The sequence below is a fragment of the Dama dama genome, chromosome 24 (assembly GCF_033118175.1).
Source record: "Dama dama isolate Ldn47 chromosome 24, ASM3311817v1, whole genome shotgun sequence".
Taxonomy (NCBI): Eukaryota; Metazoa; Chordata; class Mammalia; order Artiodactyla; family Cervidae; genus Dama; species Dama dama.
The window spans coordinates 59,329,829-59,346,530 of NC_083704.1; the positions used below are offsets into that span (position 1 = coordinate 59,329,829).

At 51.6% G+C, this 16,702-nt stretch overlaps 2 protein-coding genes across 5 annotated transcripts in view; both read left to right on the plus strand.

The window, feature by feature from the left end:
• Positions 1-16,702, plus strand: part of HRH1 (histamine receptor H1) — a 95,844-nt gene that overhangs the window by 44,994 nt on the left and 34,148 nt on the right. Inside the window, exon 1 of one of the 3 annotated variants that reach the window (XM_061128861.1) lies at positions 8,599-8,718. The exons of the other annotated variants lie outside the window; for them this stretch is intronic. The gene's annotated coding sequence lies outside the window, so the exon portion shown is untranslated. Of the gene's footprint in view, positions 1-8,598; positions 8,719-16,702 lie in introns of those variants that run through there. 3 annotated transcript variants of the gene reach the window in all.
• Positions 1-16,702, plus strand: part of ATG7 (autophagy related 7) — a 410,364-nt gene that overhangs the window by 44,228 nt on the left and 349,434 nt on the right. The gene's annotated exons all lie outside the window — the stretch shown is intronic.

Below are 16,702 nucleotides of genomic sequence, written 5' to 3' on the forward strand. Positions count from 1 at the left end.
GTAAGTAGATGGGTTGGGGGAAAATAGACTAGGGCCCGAACCTGGGGGGTTTATGAGGTCTCTTCTGAAAGATGCTGTGCTTTCTAGAGGAGAGAGAAAATGATGTATTGTTAAGGGTGACGTGTTGCAGTTAGGGAAATTGGGAGCTGGAGGTAAGCAGACCTACGTTCAACTATCCCAACCTTGGTGCACTCTAGTTGTGTGCATCTGGCAAGTGTCCTCATTTCTCCAAGCCTCCCATTATCAACTCTAAAATAGGAAGGATAATTCCTACCTGCCAGTTAGAAGGATTAGCGATGGCATAGGTACCTGTGAAATGGTGGCTGTCCCGTTGGGGCTCCTGGTCTATACGAGGTTCTGTGCCAGATGCTTGCCTTCCCTTCATCTTGGTGTCCTTGAATTTTACAACCCTGGTCTTACTAGTATACTAACTGCATTGCTCTTTACTCAGCTGTTGCATTGGCCAAAATGTTCCTTCGAGTTTTTCCATAAGATTTTACAGAACATCTTTGGCCAACCCAATACTTGCTAAGTCCACTCACTTTTTTCTGCCAGCATATAGTATTTTTTATTTTAGAAAGTTAGGTGCGAAACTTATAAGCTGCCTGATGAAATTTTCTAGTAACTTTTAAAATTTTGTCGAAGTATAGTTGGTGACGCTAGTGGTAAAGAACCCGCCTGCCAATGCAGGGAGATGTAAGAGACACGGGTTCAATCCCTGGGTTGGGAAAATCCCCTGAAGGAGGGCATGGCAACCCACTCCAGTTATTCTTGCCTGGAGAATCCCACGGACAGAGCAGCCTGGGAGCCTGGTAGGCTACAGTTCTTGGGGGTCACAAAGAGTCCGACGCAACTGAGCGACTTAGCGGCAGCAGAATACTTGATTTACAATATTGTGTTAATTTTTTCTGTACAGCGAAGTGACTCATTATGCATATATATTCTTTTCATATTCCTCTCCATTATAGTTTCTCACAGGATTTTGATTACAGTTACCTGTGCTTTACAACAGGACCTTGTTGTTTATCCTCAGCTCATTTTTCAAATTACGCCTCATCCTGAGCAATACTAGCCATGAAACTATGGGCTTGAGGTGCTTTTTTTTTCCTAATATGCCTTAAAATATGTGCATAAGCATTAAAACAGCAATTTTCTTTGCGTGAGACAGAAAAGAGAAGAATCACTGTGTTTACCAGCATTTATCTTCACAGCATACTTTGTTGTGCTATGTCCTAAGTGGCGTCAGTCATGGCCAATTCTTTGTGACCCGATGGACTGCAGCCCACCAGGCTCCTCTATCCCTGGGATCTCCAGGCAAGAATACTGGAGTGGGTTGCCATGTCCTTCTCCAGAGGATCTTCCCAACCCAGGGATCGAGCTTGAGTCTCATGTCTCCTGCATTGGCAGGTGGGTTCTTTACCACTCACACCACCTGGGAAGCCATACTTTAGGATACCCCAATGTCCATATTTAATCCTCAAGATGTTGTGTCAAGAGGAGAATTACCCCGTGTTCGAGATAAAGAAATGAATTTCCCGATTAACAAGACATCATCTTGGTAGCTTTCAAAGGTCGGTTTGACATTCCTTCAAAACGTTTTCTTTTCAAGAGGGATCTTTCAGATCCTGAATCTCCTCCCCTGTCACCAACGAGAGCAGAATCCTGTAACGAGTGGTTCCCGGACCTCGAAGCTTCCTGCAAGTTTGTTGTTCCTTTTGAAAAGATTCACAGTTCATCTCCATCCCTTGTAAATCAAACCCAAGCCTCCCATGTGAGGAGAAACCGTAAACAGCTTTGAACGGGGCCGGCTGGACAGGGCCGGAGGTGGACCTTCAAAGCCCAGCTGTGCTTCCACTGGGACCATTTCTACCGTGTGGTCCCTTGACCGCCCACTGCCCCCATCTTCCCGCTCCTGGCCTGGCTGTAACTCCCACCACCGCAGCGCAGTGAGTTCCTGCCGGAGCTCAGGAACCGGCATGGATTCTTCAGAACTTAGTGACTTTACAGTGTCACTGGCTCAAATTAAGGGGTGTCTGGAGGCTCCAATCCTGGGGTGCTGCTGCAGCCTGGGTGGTGCTCTGGCACTTGTGAAAGCCTCAGGACAAGTATGCTGCTGAGCTCTCTAGGATTCTCAGGCTACAAGGAACAGAAACCTCCTCAACCAGTGAACTCTTCATAAGGATACAGAGACAGCCCAAGGAGTGGGGGCAGGGTTGCAGAGGAGCCTTTAGGAAGGGCTGGAACCAGGGGCCGGAGTACAGCAGAGACCCAGCTCCCCCCTCCTCCTCCGCAAGACCCCAGTTACTTTCTGGGTGTCCAATTCATTCCCGGGTGTCTGAGCAGACCGACTGTCCTGCTTCCAGCATCCGTGGGGCAGAAGGCGGCCGTCTACAGCTTGAGAGTCTTCTGCCACCCAGAGAGAGAGAGAGCTGATAGAGCTGCCTCTATCAGGCCCTGTGCCTCCCAGGAGAGGGACACGCTCTGGGCCCTCCAGGCAGTCCTCCGCTGCAGCCAGAGCGATCTTTTCGCAATGCAGATCTGATTTTATTCTTCCTCCTCGGTAAGACACTTCTGACTCTTAGCGTGAAGGTGAAACTTCTCGAAGTCCTGCGTGGTCAGCCCCTGCGTACGGGCCTCACCCCTCTGCCCAGCCTCATCCGGGTCCCCTCGATCCTCCGCCAGGCCTTTGCTCTTCTCTCCTCCCCCGTCCCCAACCTCCCCAGCCAGGTCTTGCTCCCTCTTACAGACACTCACAGCCTGTGTCCCAGATGTGCGTTTACATTCGTGTGTATGATGAGCCTCTGATTTTCACTTGTCTGCCTCCATTCAGCACGCAGTCGGCACACCTTAGGAGCAGCAGCTGGAGCCTCATCATGTCTTGGAGAGATGTCTCCAAGCCTTTCAGAGCTTTTGATTTTCATTATTGTTGTTAGTGTTCAGTTGCTAAGTCATGTCTGACGCTCTGTGACCCCATGGACTGTAGCACACCAGGCTCCTCTGTCTACTATCTCCCAGAGTTTGCTCAGATTCATGTCCATTGAGTCGGCGAGGCTATCGACCCATGTATTAAGTTTGAGACGCTGCCCTTTTGGAAACCAAATATGATGCTGTTATAGGGAATTATTGGAGAAGGAAATGGCAACCCACTCCAGTATTCTTGCCTGGAGAATCCCATGGACGGAGGAGCCTGGTGAGCTACAGTCTACAGGGTCACAAAGAGTTGGATACGACTGAGTGACTTCACTTATAGGGAATTATATCCCAAATCACAAGCAGCCATTCAGCTACTCAAAGTTTGGTCCACGGACCAACAGCATCGGCATCACCTGGGGAGCTGGTTAAAAATGCAAAATCTCGGACTTGACCTCAGTCCTACTCATTGAGAATCTGTATTTTTGTTTTTAAAGTCTAACTCATTTTAAAAAATTTGTTTATTTACTTGGCTGCATTGGGACTCAGTGATAGCACGTGGGATCTTTGTCGCAAGATTTTTTCGTTGAGGTACATGCACTCTGTCTAGTTGTGGTACACGGGCTTCATTGCTCCAAAGCATGTGGGATCTTAGTTCTCTGACCAGGGATCGATCCTGTGTCTCCTGCATTTGAAGGTGAATTCTTAACACTGGAGCACCAGAGAAGCCTGGAGAATCTGTAGTTTACCAAGTGATTCACGTGCAATTAAAGTTTGAGAAGCACTGGATTAAGACACTTTTATACATTCCTATAATCTCCCTTGACTTCTTTCCATTTCTCACTCCTTGTCTTCTGCACCATGAGCTTCCGGAAGCTGGGACCCTGCATGACCTGAGGGCTGGGTACAGGCCTGGCATGATATAGGCAAGGATTTTTCTCCCTAAAATTATGCCCCAGGAAAGTTCCATACAAAACCTTTCATTTTATAGGATGCTCTATAAATTATTTTGTTTTGAACAAAAAGTACTGTCTGGGAAAGGCACATTATCTGAAAATGACCTCAGTGCTAGTTTGGATGTTTATAGCAATCACCCGGTGGATTCGATAAAAAATAAAGAAATGCGACCCAGTTTAGTCATCATTTCTGGAAAGTATGATTTCACAGTTGTAATTGCTGGGTATCACCGTATGAGTGCCCTTTGAAGATCATCTTTAAAAGTATTACAGTACGTGTTTATGTTGTGGGGTCACAACCTGCATGCACAAAATTAATTTAGAAAAAGACTGCTCCTTGACAGCTTCCCTCATATCTGCGCAGTTCCTAACCCTGCAGGGTTAGCCCCTAGGGACCACATTGGACAGGTGACTGGAAACCCCTTGCTCTGCCTTTATTAGCTGGTGGTTGCAGGTGAGTTCTCAACTCCAGTCTTCATGATGTGCCTGGACAATGGAGATGCTGCTCTCTGAGTCTGCTTGCCTTTCAGCATCATTTATCCCACTCTGTAGCTGAAGCCTCACTTACCCAGATGCCCCTCAGGACCCTCGGTTGTTCCCCTCCTTCGCTACCTGCAGCCTCTTCTATCTGTAGCCCAGGGACCCGTGGGGACCCGAGATCCACGCTTCTGCAAAGCTGTAGGTCCTGAGAGCTGCGGTTGGTCCCCTGTGCCCTCAGGCTTCCTGTTCCCGCACACCCTCCGATCTACCTTGTACCATCTCCACCATGCACATTCTTCCATCTTGCACATCCTCTTCACACACCCCACCACCTCACATACCCCATCCGCCTTGCACACCCTCTGCCTTGCATGCCCACAGTGCTTGCTTGATGCCCTCCTCACAAAGTGCCACCCAGACCAGCTTCCACTCCCCACCCTCCCTTTCCAGTTCCTCACGCGCCGAACATTTCCCCCTCAGATCTAATTCCCATTCTGTCCTGCTACCAGGATTTTATTTAATGAAGGAATGGGAGTAGATGAATGACTTGGAGGCCCGTCTCTTATTATGCTAACAGTTGCTGTTCTGTATTGGACATCTGGTTTTGCTTGGCTTCTGGGCTGAATGTGCAGGTGGCTGGTGGAGGGTGGAATTCTCTGGGGTGGAGAGGGGAGTGGGGGCTTCCTACCACTGACGGAGCTTTCAAGGGAGATGCCACCTCTAGGTCGACCCCTAATGGCCATGGAGCCCAAGGCAAGAAAGGGTACAAATGGACTGGGGTGGTTGCAGTCATGGATTCTGGGGATAGATGTGGGAGTTGAGGTTTTTGGAACCAAACTGTAGGGGGTCTTTCATGTCAAAGACAGAGTTTGCCCTCTGGGACGTGGGGAGCAGTGAGGAGTGGACCTGGATGCTGGCATGGTCCAATGGTGTCTTTGGACAATCCCTCTAACAACAACAAAGAGAAGGGGTGAGAGAGGGCAAGATGGGAGGAGGGCAGACCAGTTAGGAGAGAATCATAGCATTCCTGCCGCCTGAAGCAAGGCAGGGATGGGAAAAAAGAGAGTATTGATGTGCAAGAACTTCACAGGCAGAAGCAGGATGATGCAGAAAGAAATTGCCTGGGGAGGACTTCCTGCTTTACAGGTGTGCGGCTGGTGGGCGGGCACCAGTCATAGACACAGGTGCCTCGGAGGAGGTTGGGAGATGCCAGCCATGAGGGGCCCTGCGGGAGGAGTTGTCCAGGAGGTATTTGGATACACTTGTCTGGGCTTGGTAGATCTGGATGGATTTGGAGCTTGCCGCAGGAATTCAGAAGGCTAGAGAGATGATGGTGAGGTGACCCAGAAGCAGCGGCAAAGCGATCCAGAAAAGTGGATGGAATTGAGAAGCATTTAGGTAGGATGGGCAGCACTTAGAGATGGTTGGAACGTGGTGGGTGAGATGGGGACAGAAATCAAAGTTGACCTCCTGTTTTCCAGATGCCACAGCGTCTGAGAGGAGGGCAGGGCAATCCAGGGAGAAGCAGCAGTTTCGGGGGGAAAGATGATGACTTAGTTTGCACTGCTCCCAGAGCAGACCTTGAGGTGAGGATTGGGAGTAAGGGGATGATGAGGGAGCTGAGTGGGAAAGGATACTGATGAAAGGTGTGAACGCACAGATTACTGCTGCAGGCAATGGAGCCTTGGCCCTCCTGGGGACCCCCCGAGCCACTGGGGACCACACCTGAGGCTGGTCTCAGGAAGTCGGTTGAGCATCACTGCTGCTGGATTGGTTAACTCTCCCGCACTTCCATCCTGCCCTATAGTGGTGGGGGGCTTGTTGGGGGTGGAAGGGGGTGAGGAAAGTGGGGGGTAGAAGAGGTGGGATGGGGAGAGGATGTCCCCAGGAGGAGAGCCCCTTTGGAAATGCAGAGTAATCTGAGAAGACCAAGGGGTCTGCTGAATTTGTGACAGGTGATGAGGCAGCTCAGGTGGGTTGAGTCCCAGGCACCTGAGACTTGCCCCTGGAGACGTCCCCAGACAGATAGTGGTGACGCAGTAGCCGCCAAGGAGCCCTGGACACTGTGCCCTGGACCCTTGGGTGTTCCTGCTTGTTTAGGGCCCTTGTGTGTCCACGGTCAGGTTAGACCCAGCACGCGTACTCACCTCCCACCCCTGGGCTGACTGCAGAGCCCACGTGACTTCAGTGCTCAGTTCCCTTCCCGCACAATAGCCATCGGCTCTTTCTACACCTCTGCCCTCCCTCCTGCTCTGTCGGGAGCATCACTTGTCAACAGTTCCAAGAAATGGGGCTCATTAAGCAAAGAGGAAGCAGGTAGCCTGGGAGGAGATAGGTCCATCGGAAGACAGTCTGGAGATTCAAAAGCAGGAGAGCCGAGTGGGGTGAGGAGTGGATCCACATGAGCGACACTGAGTGAGCTCCCTGGAGTTGCTGAATGGGTCTGCATTTCTGTTTCTTTACATTTGCAGTGGGATGTCATGCCCAGCCCAGCACCATCTAATATTGTAGAAATATGCTCGAACCACAAATGTGATGGCAAACATCTAGTGCTGCATGCTGAGTTGCTTGAGTTGTGTCTGACTCTGTGACCCTCTGAACTGAAGCCTGCCGGGCTCCTCTGTCTATGGGATTCTCCAGGCAAGAATACTGGAGTGGGTTTCTGTGCCCTCCTCCAGGGGACCTTCCCGACCCAGGGATCGAACCTGTGTCCCTTAAGTCTCCTGCATTGGCGGGCGGGTTCTTTACCACTAGTGCCGCCTGGGAAGCCTCTCTGGTAGCCACATTTTAAAAAGGAAAAAGAAACGCATGCCATTCATCTCAACAGCATGTTTTATCAAACTCAGTATACACCCAATATTATCATTTCAGCACGTAATCAACATAAAGAAATTTGAATGAGCCATTTTACAATGTGGCCAGGGAGCAAGGATCCATTCTTCAAACTCCAGCGTATCCTCTTCACTTACAGCAGATCTCAGCTCAGACCCACCCCAGTCGAGGTCTCCCCAGGCACATGTGGCTGGTGGCCACCTAGGCGGTGGCGCGAGCTCAAGGCCACCTGCCCCAGAGTCCCGGGGAGAAGGTCAGCCCCCACCTGCCTCTGCTGAACAGGGAGGAGCTCAGCCCCTGCTATAGGCTTTTCACTGTGGGACCCAAGCCTCGTAATAAGATAATCGCAATATTGGACTGCGGTGTGATCGTTATAAAGGCAAGACCTCATTTGAGCCTCACATCCACGCTGTGAGATGTTTTGATATTATCACCCCCGAAATAGCTCAGGCAGTAAAGTCTTAGCAGCTTGCCTGCAGTCCTGTTCCCGCTTAGTGGTGACTCCAGAATTCCAATGCCGATCTCTTTGACTCAGATCTTGCGCTTATTCGTGAAACGTACCACCAGCCCTAGGGGATACTCACAGTCATTCACCTCAGGGCCTTTGCATACACTCTTCCCTCCGCCTTCAGTGCCCACCCCTTCCCCCACGTTTCCCTGCCTCGGTAACTCTCACTTTTCCTTCAGGTCACGGTTTGGACCATGCCTCCTCCAGGAAGCCTTCTCTGCTTACACCCTTCCGGTCTTGGGCAGAGTGAGCCACTTCCCCAGCATCCGTGGCTCTCCCGTTCGCCACCATAGCACTTGTCATGCTGCGTGGTAACTGCCCGTTCACCTGTCTGTTCCCCTCCTGGGCACAGGACTGTCTCTCTCGCCCATCACAATCCTCCCTGCCCAGCATGGAGCAGGGCCCATGGCAGGGACCCAGGCATAATTGTTAGGTGCTGCTTGGATCCAAGACAGTGCCTGGCTGCAGACCTGCATGCAGTTCACCACCACTGTTTGTTCCGTTTCTGATGTTCCCCAGATAAGCAACCCAACACACAGTCATTGTGGTCAATAAGTGTCGTAGTCACAATTGGGAGTCAGCCCTCTGGTTCCTCGCAAGCAGAACTCTCGTTTTATTTGAGTAATTAACCCTCAGGAAAGGTGACCCTGTTCTTAACTCAGCCACTCCTGGGAAATCTACCCCCATTGTTGGTGATTCACTCAGTAGTGACACATTAGGGCTTGAGACATTCAGAAAGTTGGTGGGGCTGGGGTCCACGTGTTTCTAGGAAAGATTCCTTGATCTTAGGAAAGAAACTCAGAGAGCAGGATGTTGTCACGCCTGGGTGTGACCTCCGGGCCTGGGCAGCTGTCTCATAACCAGGAAGTGATCTGAGCACACCCCTTAGAGACGCTGGGCACAGCAGAGCCGAAAGGTGGCAAAGGAGTCCTTGATGACATCCTCGAAGAGCGGAACTCACCAACCCCAGAGCTGTCCTGACTCAGGACTTCTTGTTAGAGGGAGAAGACGCTTCCTTATCACGTCAGCCAAGTGAGTTGGGGTTTTCTGTCCCTTTTAGCCTAAAGTCAACCTAACAGTTACACTGCGTGTTGGAGGGACAGGGCCGTCAGAGCAGGTGGACAACGCGGCAGGGATGTGGGCTCCAGCTCCGGCACTGACGGTCCGTGAGCTCTTTGTGCAAAGCTCGGGTGCCACTTCTCCACAAAGACTTCTTCTCCCTCCTCTGGGTTCTTCTGTCTGTGTGTCTCCATGGTCCCTGCATGCATCTTCTCTCCCTGTGGTTTGTGGACGCTCATCATTTCTGTAGCCCCGTGTTGTACCTTGCACATGGTAGGTGCTTGAAAAAGCATTGGACTTGAAGTGGAAAGATGCTGCTGCTGCTGCGAAGTCACTTCAGTCGTGTCCGACCCTGTGCGACCCCTTAGACAGCAGCCCACCAGACTCCCCCGTCCCTGGGATTCTCCAGGCAAGAACACTGGAGTGGGTTGCCATTGCCTTCTCTGGAGTAGATTAATATTAATATTGCTACTTCCCAGCACATAAGGGAGAGGAGGTCTCCGCTAAAGCAGCCATCTGGCTGAGGAATCGTCTCCTGGCTCTGAGGCTCAGCTTCTTTGTCCGTAAAATGGGAAGGCTGGGCTAGATCTCCAGCTCAAAGAGGCTCCATAACTTGCCAGCATTGTATACTGAGGGCCTCCCCCCACCCCAGACGGTGCTAGTGGTAAAAGACCCACCCGCCAGTGCAGGAGACCCAGGAGACGTGGGTTCGATCCCTGGGTGAGGAAGACTCCCTGGAGGAGGGCATGGCAACCCACTCCAGTGTTCTTGCTGTGAGAATCCCATGGACAGAGGAGCCTGGTGGGCTACAGTCCAGAGGGTTGCAAACAGTCAGACACGACTGAGCAACTAAAGCCCATCACAGACCAGGCAGGTGGGCAGGGAGGTGGTGGAGGGCAGGGGAGGGTGGAATTCCACGTGGGAGCGGAGCCCGCAGGAGGAGGCAGGGTCCAGGGTACTTTGCTGGGTTGGGGGTGGGGTTTTCCAAGAGTGGGGGACAGGACGGGAATGTCTCCAGAGGCCTGTAAGGACCTAATGTGTGATTCGGGCCTCCGAAAAACAGGCTTAAAAAAATCAATGCAGCCTCAGGCTTTGTTGGTTAAGGGTCATCTGTAAATTGAAGATGTCACCAGGCCGCCACTGTTACCGAGAGAGGGAACCACCTGGGGAAGAGAGCTCTCCTACCTAGACTTTGTTCTGAGCCCGCTGAGCTGCCTGCAGGGAGCTTGTCCAGCCTGGAAAAATAAAAGCAGAAACTTTTCCCCGTCATGTAGTCACGTGGCGGTTGTAAACGGGGGGCCCCTGCGCTCAGCCTCCAGGGCTGTTGTTAACATTTTGGGAAGTCAAAGGAAATCATTTACCCGCTGCCCAGGCCTCCTCCATTTCTGCTGGATTTGCCTCGACACGGCAGCTTGGCTCTGAGTGTGATGGAACATACCAAGTGTGCCTTGGGGTCATTCAAAGCTGGGAAAGTGGAGTCTCTCTTAATCCATGGACTTTGGTGGTGGATGGAATTATTTCATGCAGGAAAGATTAAAAAAGAACTTTTGTTTGGGAACCAGTTAACCAGATCATGTCTAAGTTTTTAGCAGCCTGATCCTTAGCGGTGTTGGCCCCCAGGGCCCCCCGCCTGCCCTCTGAGGGCCAGGCCACTCTTGCAGCCAGCTCCACTCCTGTTCTGCCTCTTCCTTGATCAGAGGGAATGGGGGTGGGCCGGGGGGAGATGGTCTCTCGAAGACCTACTGCATGCCAGAAATCATTTAATCATTTCACAACACCATGGGGGCGGGGGGGGGGGGTCATGATTCCCATTTGACAGGTGCATTTACTGAGGCTCCACAAGATGGGCCCATTCATCCATTTACATGAGTATGAATTAAGGACCTACCAAGGGATGAGCCCTGAGCCTGGAGCTGGAGCTACAACGGAGCACACAATGAAAGTGTTCCCGGAGGGGAGGGGCCCTGATGACATCACCCTGCAGGTAAATCTTGTTAGAAGTGTTTAGTCTAGGCTGGGGGAGGCTTGCTGGAAGAGGCGGTTCAGCTGAGATGGGAAGCGTGAGTAGGTGTTACCCAGGCAGAGGGAGGGGCCAGGTCATCTGAGCAGAAGGAACAGCACTTCAAAGCCCTTGAAGCAAGAAGGAGCTTAGAGTTTTCCAAGGTTTCAGAGGTGCGTGTGGAGAGGGCCTGGAGAAAGAGAACACACCTTGCGCCAAACGGTCATGCATGTGATCTTGTCTGCTCCCCCGAGCCACCCATCCCGTTTACACGTGGGAAAACTGAGGGTCACGGAGGGCAGATCACACCGCTGGTCAGAGGTGGAGCCAGGCATCCCCCATCCACAGCCCAGACCTCCCTGGCTCCCCAGCTCGGGCCTGGACCCACAAAGCTGCCAGACCCCTGCCCAGCACCTCGACCCCCCCACCCTTTTCCAGGTGTGAGATTTCCCGCAGGGGGAACCCAGCCAGGCTGTCCTCAGCCGGCATCCTTGCTAGAATCAGAGAGAGAAAACTTGGGGTCTGGTCATTGTATTCTATTAAGTCTCATTAAGATGCAAATTTGTACCATTCACGAAGAAGGCAATTTGGAGGCATTTTCACTGGTGAAGTAGGACTCTTATCCGCTTCTCTCTGCTCTGTTGGTAGGTCTGAGGGTAGGGAAGTGTTCGTGCTGGAACCCACCAAGCTGCCTTTGGCTGGGCTCTGAGGGGAAGCACTTCCAGTGCAGCAAGATAACCCACCCCAGGTAGAACACAGTGCAGAAACCGCTCCAATCTCATGACCCCTGATGTAGGGGTCACCCAGTTCTGGGCTCCTGCAACCCTCCCCCGCTCTGGCCCCCATGACCTCCACCTGCTATCTCTGCCCTGGCCTCCTGATGTGGGCCAGGTGGGGCTGAGGCAGTTCTCTGGAAGCAGACCACCTGGGTTCAAACCCCGCTCTTCCACTCACTGGCTATGTGTCTTTGGGCAAGTTTCTTAACCTCTCTGGGCCTTGGTTTCCTCCTCTGTGAAGTGAAACGCTGATAGCATCGGCTTATAAGGCTGCTATGAAGATGAAATGAAATAATGCTTGGAAAGCGCTTGGTGAACACCCAGTCCATTCATGTTGGGCATTTTCATTGGTTCTGCCAGTTCCCCAGATTCCGTGTGGGTAGTTCTAACCCCAGACCCTAGGTTCAGAGATCTCTATTGTTGCTGTCATGGACTTAGACTTTCTCTAGGTCCTGGATGCTCTGCGCTGTGGTCCCTCTGTCTGTGAGGCGCGGGTACACCCAATACCTGTTTCTTTGCACGGGTAGCCACCTGTGGGCTGGCTGTTTCCCCATTTTGGATGTCAAAATTGGCCTTCCAGCCCGGACTTCTTTCTGTCACCTGACTCCCCCCCTCCTCCCACCATCTCTTAGTCTATGGCCCCACCACCTGTGGCCAGATGCAATTATTTCTAAGTAAATGATTCAACTGACATCATCATAATTATAGCTAATATTTGCAGCGAGCTCTTTACCTTTAATTACGTTGTCGGATTCTCACAACAAGTTTACTTATGGAGAAACTGAGGCTCAGAGAAGTGGAGTGACTTGCCCAAGGACACACAGCAGTTTTACAGAAGAACTGGAGCTCCGACCGTGTCTGTCTGACTCCTGACCTTCTTTGTAAGCCCTCTAGTTAAGCTCCTCTGCGGTTCCCAAATGCCTGCTGTGTGCCAGGGTCTGTGCCCAGAACCCAGAGAGACAACTGTCTTTCTCCTCCAGGAGCACACACAAGTAGGAAGGGACAGACGATGACAGAGCAGGAGGAAGTGGGGTGGTGGAGGGAACTCAGGCGAGTGAGTGAGAGTGTGGAGAAGAGCTTTGTCTTCCCAGGGCAGAGTCAAGGGAAGCAGGGCCCTCAGAGGAGCGAACACTTGCCCTGCGAGTTGGAGGAAGCGTGGAAGTCTCTGCAGTCTTGCAGCAGAAAGCAAGGAAGGAGGGGCAGGTGCAGTGGCTTGCAGGTGTGAGGTACTGGGGTGCACTGGAGTTTAGGGACCAGGGATGGAGGGTGGGCAGGGAGCACTGTGGGAGGGGAGGCAGGAAGGATGGGGGAAGCCAGGTCCTGGTCATTGTTCAGTCACTCAGTCGTATCCGACTCTGCAACCCCATGGACTGCAGCTCGCCAGGCTTCCCTGTCCTTCACTGTCTCCTGGCATGTGCTCAAATTCATGTCTATCGAGTCGGTGATGCCATCCAACCATGTCATCCTCTGTCGTCCCCTTCTCCCCCTACCCTCAGTCTTTCCCAGCATCAGTGTCTTTTCCAGTGAGTCAGGTCTTTGCATCAGGTGGCCAAAGTATTGGAGCTCCAGCTTCAGCATCAGTCCTTCCAGTGAACACCCAGGACTGATCTCCTTTAGGATGGACTGGTTGGATCTCCTTGCAGTCCAAGGGACTCTCAAGAGTCTTCTCCAGCACCACAATTCAAAAGCATCAATTCTTTGGCCCTCAGCCTTCTTTATGGTCCAACCCTCATGTCCATACATGACTGCCGAAAAAACCATAGCTTTGACTAGATGGACCTTTGTTGGCGAAGTGATGTCTCTGCTTTTTAATACGATGTCTAGATTTGTCATAGCTTTTCTTCCAAGGAGGCCAGATCATGCCGAGCGTCAAAGACCAGGCCACGTCAGAACCAACTAGAGGTTTGGGGTCATGGGTTTGAGAATCAGACAGACCTGGCCTGGAGTCTGAGCTTCTCCACTTACCTGCTGTGTGACCTTGGACAAGACTCTTGACCTCTCTGAGCCTTGGTTTCTTCATCTATAAAATAGAGGAAGAATAACCCAAAGCCCTCGCTCCTAGAGTAGTTGTGAGAAGAGGCACAAAAACGCTGGGCAGGAGTGGGAAGAGGGGTGAGTCAGGAGCCACCGCGTGAGCGCTGGGTGCCATGAAGGAAAGCCGAGCAGGCGGAGAGTTTAGAAATCACAAGAGAGGGGTCAGGGAGGGGAATTATTTACACCAGGGGTCACTAACCCCTGGAGCCATGGATTGGCATTCATCTGTGTTTATAGCCGCTCCCCATCGCCTGCATTACTATCAACTCTGCCTCCTGTTAGATCAGTGGTGGCATTAGACTCTCCCAGGGGCGTGAACCCTAACCTTAAAGTCAAGGCTAAAGAGCCTGAGATTGCCACAAAATAGACATAAAGTGTGCAATAAATGGAAAGAGCTTGAATCAACCTGAAGCCATCCTCCCCCCCCCACCACCACCCGAGTCCATGGAAAAATTGTCTTCCACAAAACCGGTCCCTGGTGTCCAAAAGGTTGGGGACTGATGATTTAAAACAGACAAAAAAGGCTTCCCAGGTGGCGGTAAAGAATCTGCCTGCCAATGCAATACATTCAGGCTTGATCCCTGGGTGGGGAAGATCCCCTGGAGGAGGGCATGGCAATCCACTCCAGTATTCTTGGCTCTAGAATCCCATGGACAGAGGCCCCTGGTGGGCTACAGTCCAAGAGGTCGCAAAGAGTCGGACATGACTGAAGCCACTTAGCACGCACAACGAGGAAGCTGGCATCCGAGCAGAGAGTGGAACGAGGTGGCATGTGCCATGGGATGACTTTAATTAGCAATGTTGGGCCCCAAGGAGGCAGGTCACAGGGCCCTCAGAGCAGCGTTTTGAGCCACGTGGAAGGGGTGCAGCCACAGGCGCTGTATCTGGGCTCCTAATCCGGTGAATGTTAACAGTGCACGCCGAGCTCTTTTAATATTTCCAGCTGTTAGCGGAGAACCTATTGTCAACATGTAAATGTGACAAATTGAGAAATGAAACAGGATTTCATCATCACAGCTCGGCCTTTTGTTATCATCCATGATCACAGCAAGGCCTGGCAGCCTCTCTAGTCCCGGTTGCACTCAGGGCAGCCGCAAAGCCCTGGACTCGGGCTTTCCTGGGCATTACCAGAGAGCAAGCCCAGGGCAGCTCATGTCAGGGTGACGCATGCAGAGGATTTAGGTGAACATCGGCACGGACTGGGATTTCAGGATTCTCTTCTGTTCTGATTTGCTTCCAGAAGGGTTCACAGCCCTGCCAGGAGCCCAAGTGAGCTGTTCATGGTCCGGGAAGGATTGGAGGCCCATATGTCCTATAAGCTTAGATGCAGAAAGATTGGGTTTTCGGTGCTACCTCTGTTGTTCAGGGTGGTGATTCTTAGACCACCAGTGGCAGAATTATCTGGGATTCCTTATTTAAAACGCAGCTTCCAGCCCTGTTCCTGACCTGCTACATGCAGCCCCCTGAAATCTGCCTTCAACAAGCTCTCGTGGTTTGCATGCACTGCAAAGTTAGGGGGCAGTGAATGAGTAGGGGGATTTCCCAGGTGGGGCTAGTGGCAAGGAACCCACCTACCAAAGAGATGTGGGTTCGATCCCTGAGTCGGGAAGATCGCTGGGAGGAGGGCAAGGCAACAACTCCAGTACTCTTGCCTGGAGAATCCCATGGACAGAGGAGCCTGGTGGGCCACAGTCCCCAGGGTTGCAAAGAATCGGACACGACTAAAGTGACTTTGCATGCACCCACACACAGTTCAGTGGGGGCACTGATCAGAAGAATATCTGCAGTCTGGATTGTCCTTGAGAGTCCCTTGGACAGCAAGGAGATCCAGCCAGTCCATCCTAAAGAAAATCAATGCCAAATACCCATTCGAAGCACTGATGCTGAAATTGAAGCTCCAATATCCTCATGCTGTGAGGAAGTGTGTGTGTGAGAAGGCTCTGCCATCCTTCAAATGAGAAGAAAAAAAGAAAAAGCCTGATATATGTATTCTGGAGCTGTCACTTTCCAATGGATTCTTTCCAGCCTGGACACAATTGTCATTTCTCTCTGGTGAGTCATCGTAGAAGTTGGCTTTTTTCTCACTGCCTCTTATGAGAAAAGGACACATTTTCAGGGAGAGGCTGAAACTTCCCCTGGGACAGGACTTGGAAATTTACTTTTTACTGAATTCAGGCAGAGGATTTACTGGGGCCATCACAGAGCCCAGTCCTGGGCTGTGGGGGAGCCACATAGACTCCTGGCAACAGAGGGGACTGTCATGCTCCTCTTAATCAGCACCCATCCTTGTTAGCTCAGATCTGCTCTTTCCGGGACTGCTTTCAGACTGTCTGGCTGCCATCCTGCTAGTTTTAATGAGAAAACATTTCCAAGTACCTTTTGACATTCATTCATGCATCCCTGTGCTGAAGAATTGATGCTTTTGAACTGTGGCACTGGAGAAGACTCTTGAGAGTCCCTTGGACAGCAAGGAGATCAAACCAGTCCATCCTCAAGGAAATCAACCCTGAATATTCATCAGAAGGGCTGATGCCGAAGCTGAAGCTCCAATACTTTGGCCACCTGATGCGAAGACCTGACTCATTGGAAAAGATCCTGATGCTGGGAAAGATTGAGGGTAGGAGGAGAAAGGGACGACAGAGGTCGAGATGGTTGGATGGCATCATCAACTCAATGGGCTTGAGTTTGAAGAAACTCTGGGAGATAGTGAAGGACAGGGAAGCCTGGCGAGCTGCAATCCATGGGGTTGCAAAGTCGGACGCGGCTTAGTGACTGAATGACATTCATCCATCTGTTCTGTATCATAGTCATTAGAGCATGTGTTCCTGGAACCGTTCTCCACTGGTTTCCCGTGTGGCTTGCAGTCAGAGCCAGAGTCCCTCCCGCATCAGCAAGGCCATTGGTGATCTAATCCCGGTCACCTCTCTATAACTTCCTCTGCCTCTCATTCAGCACCTCTCATGTTTATTGAACACGTCAAGGGTGTATCCACCCCAGGACTTTTGCACAGGCTGCTTCTTCCTCCTGTAACGATCTTTCCTCCAGATCTCTGTGGGACTCTTTCCCTCACTTCCTTTAGGTCTCTGCTTGGAAGTCACCACATTACCCTGACCATCCTGAATAAAACAGCATTCACCCCAGCCATCAC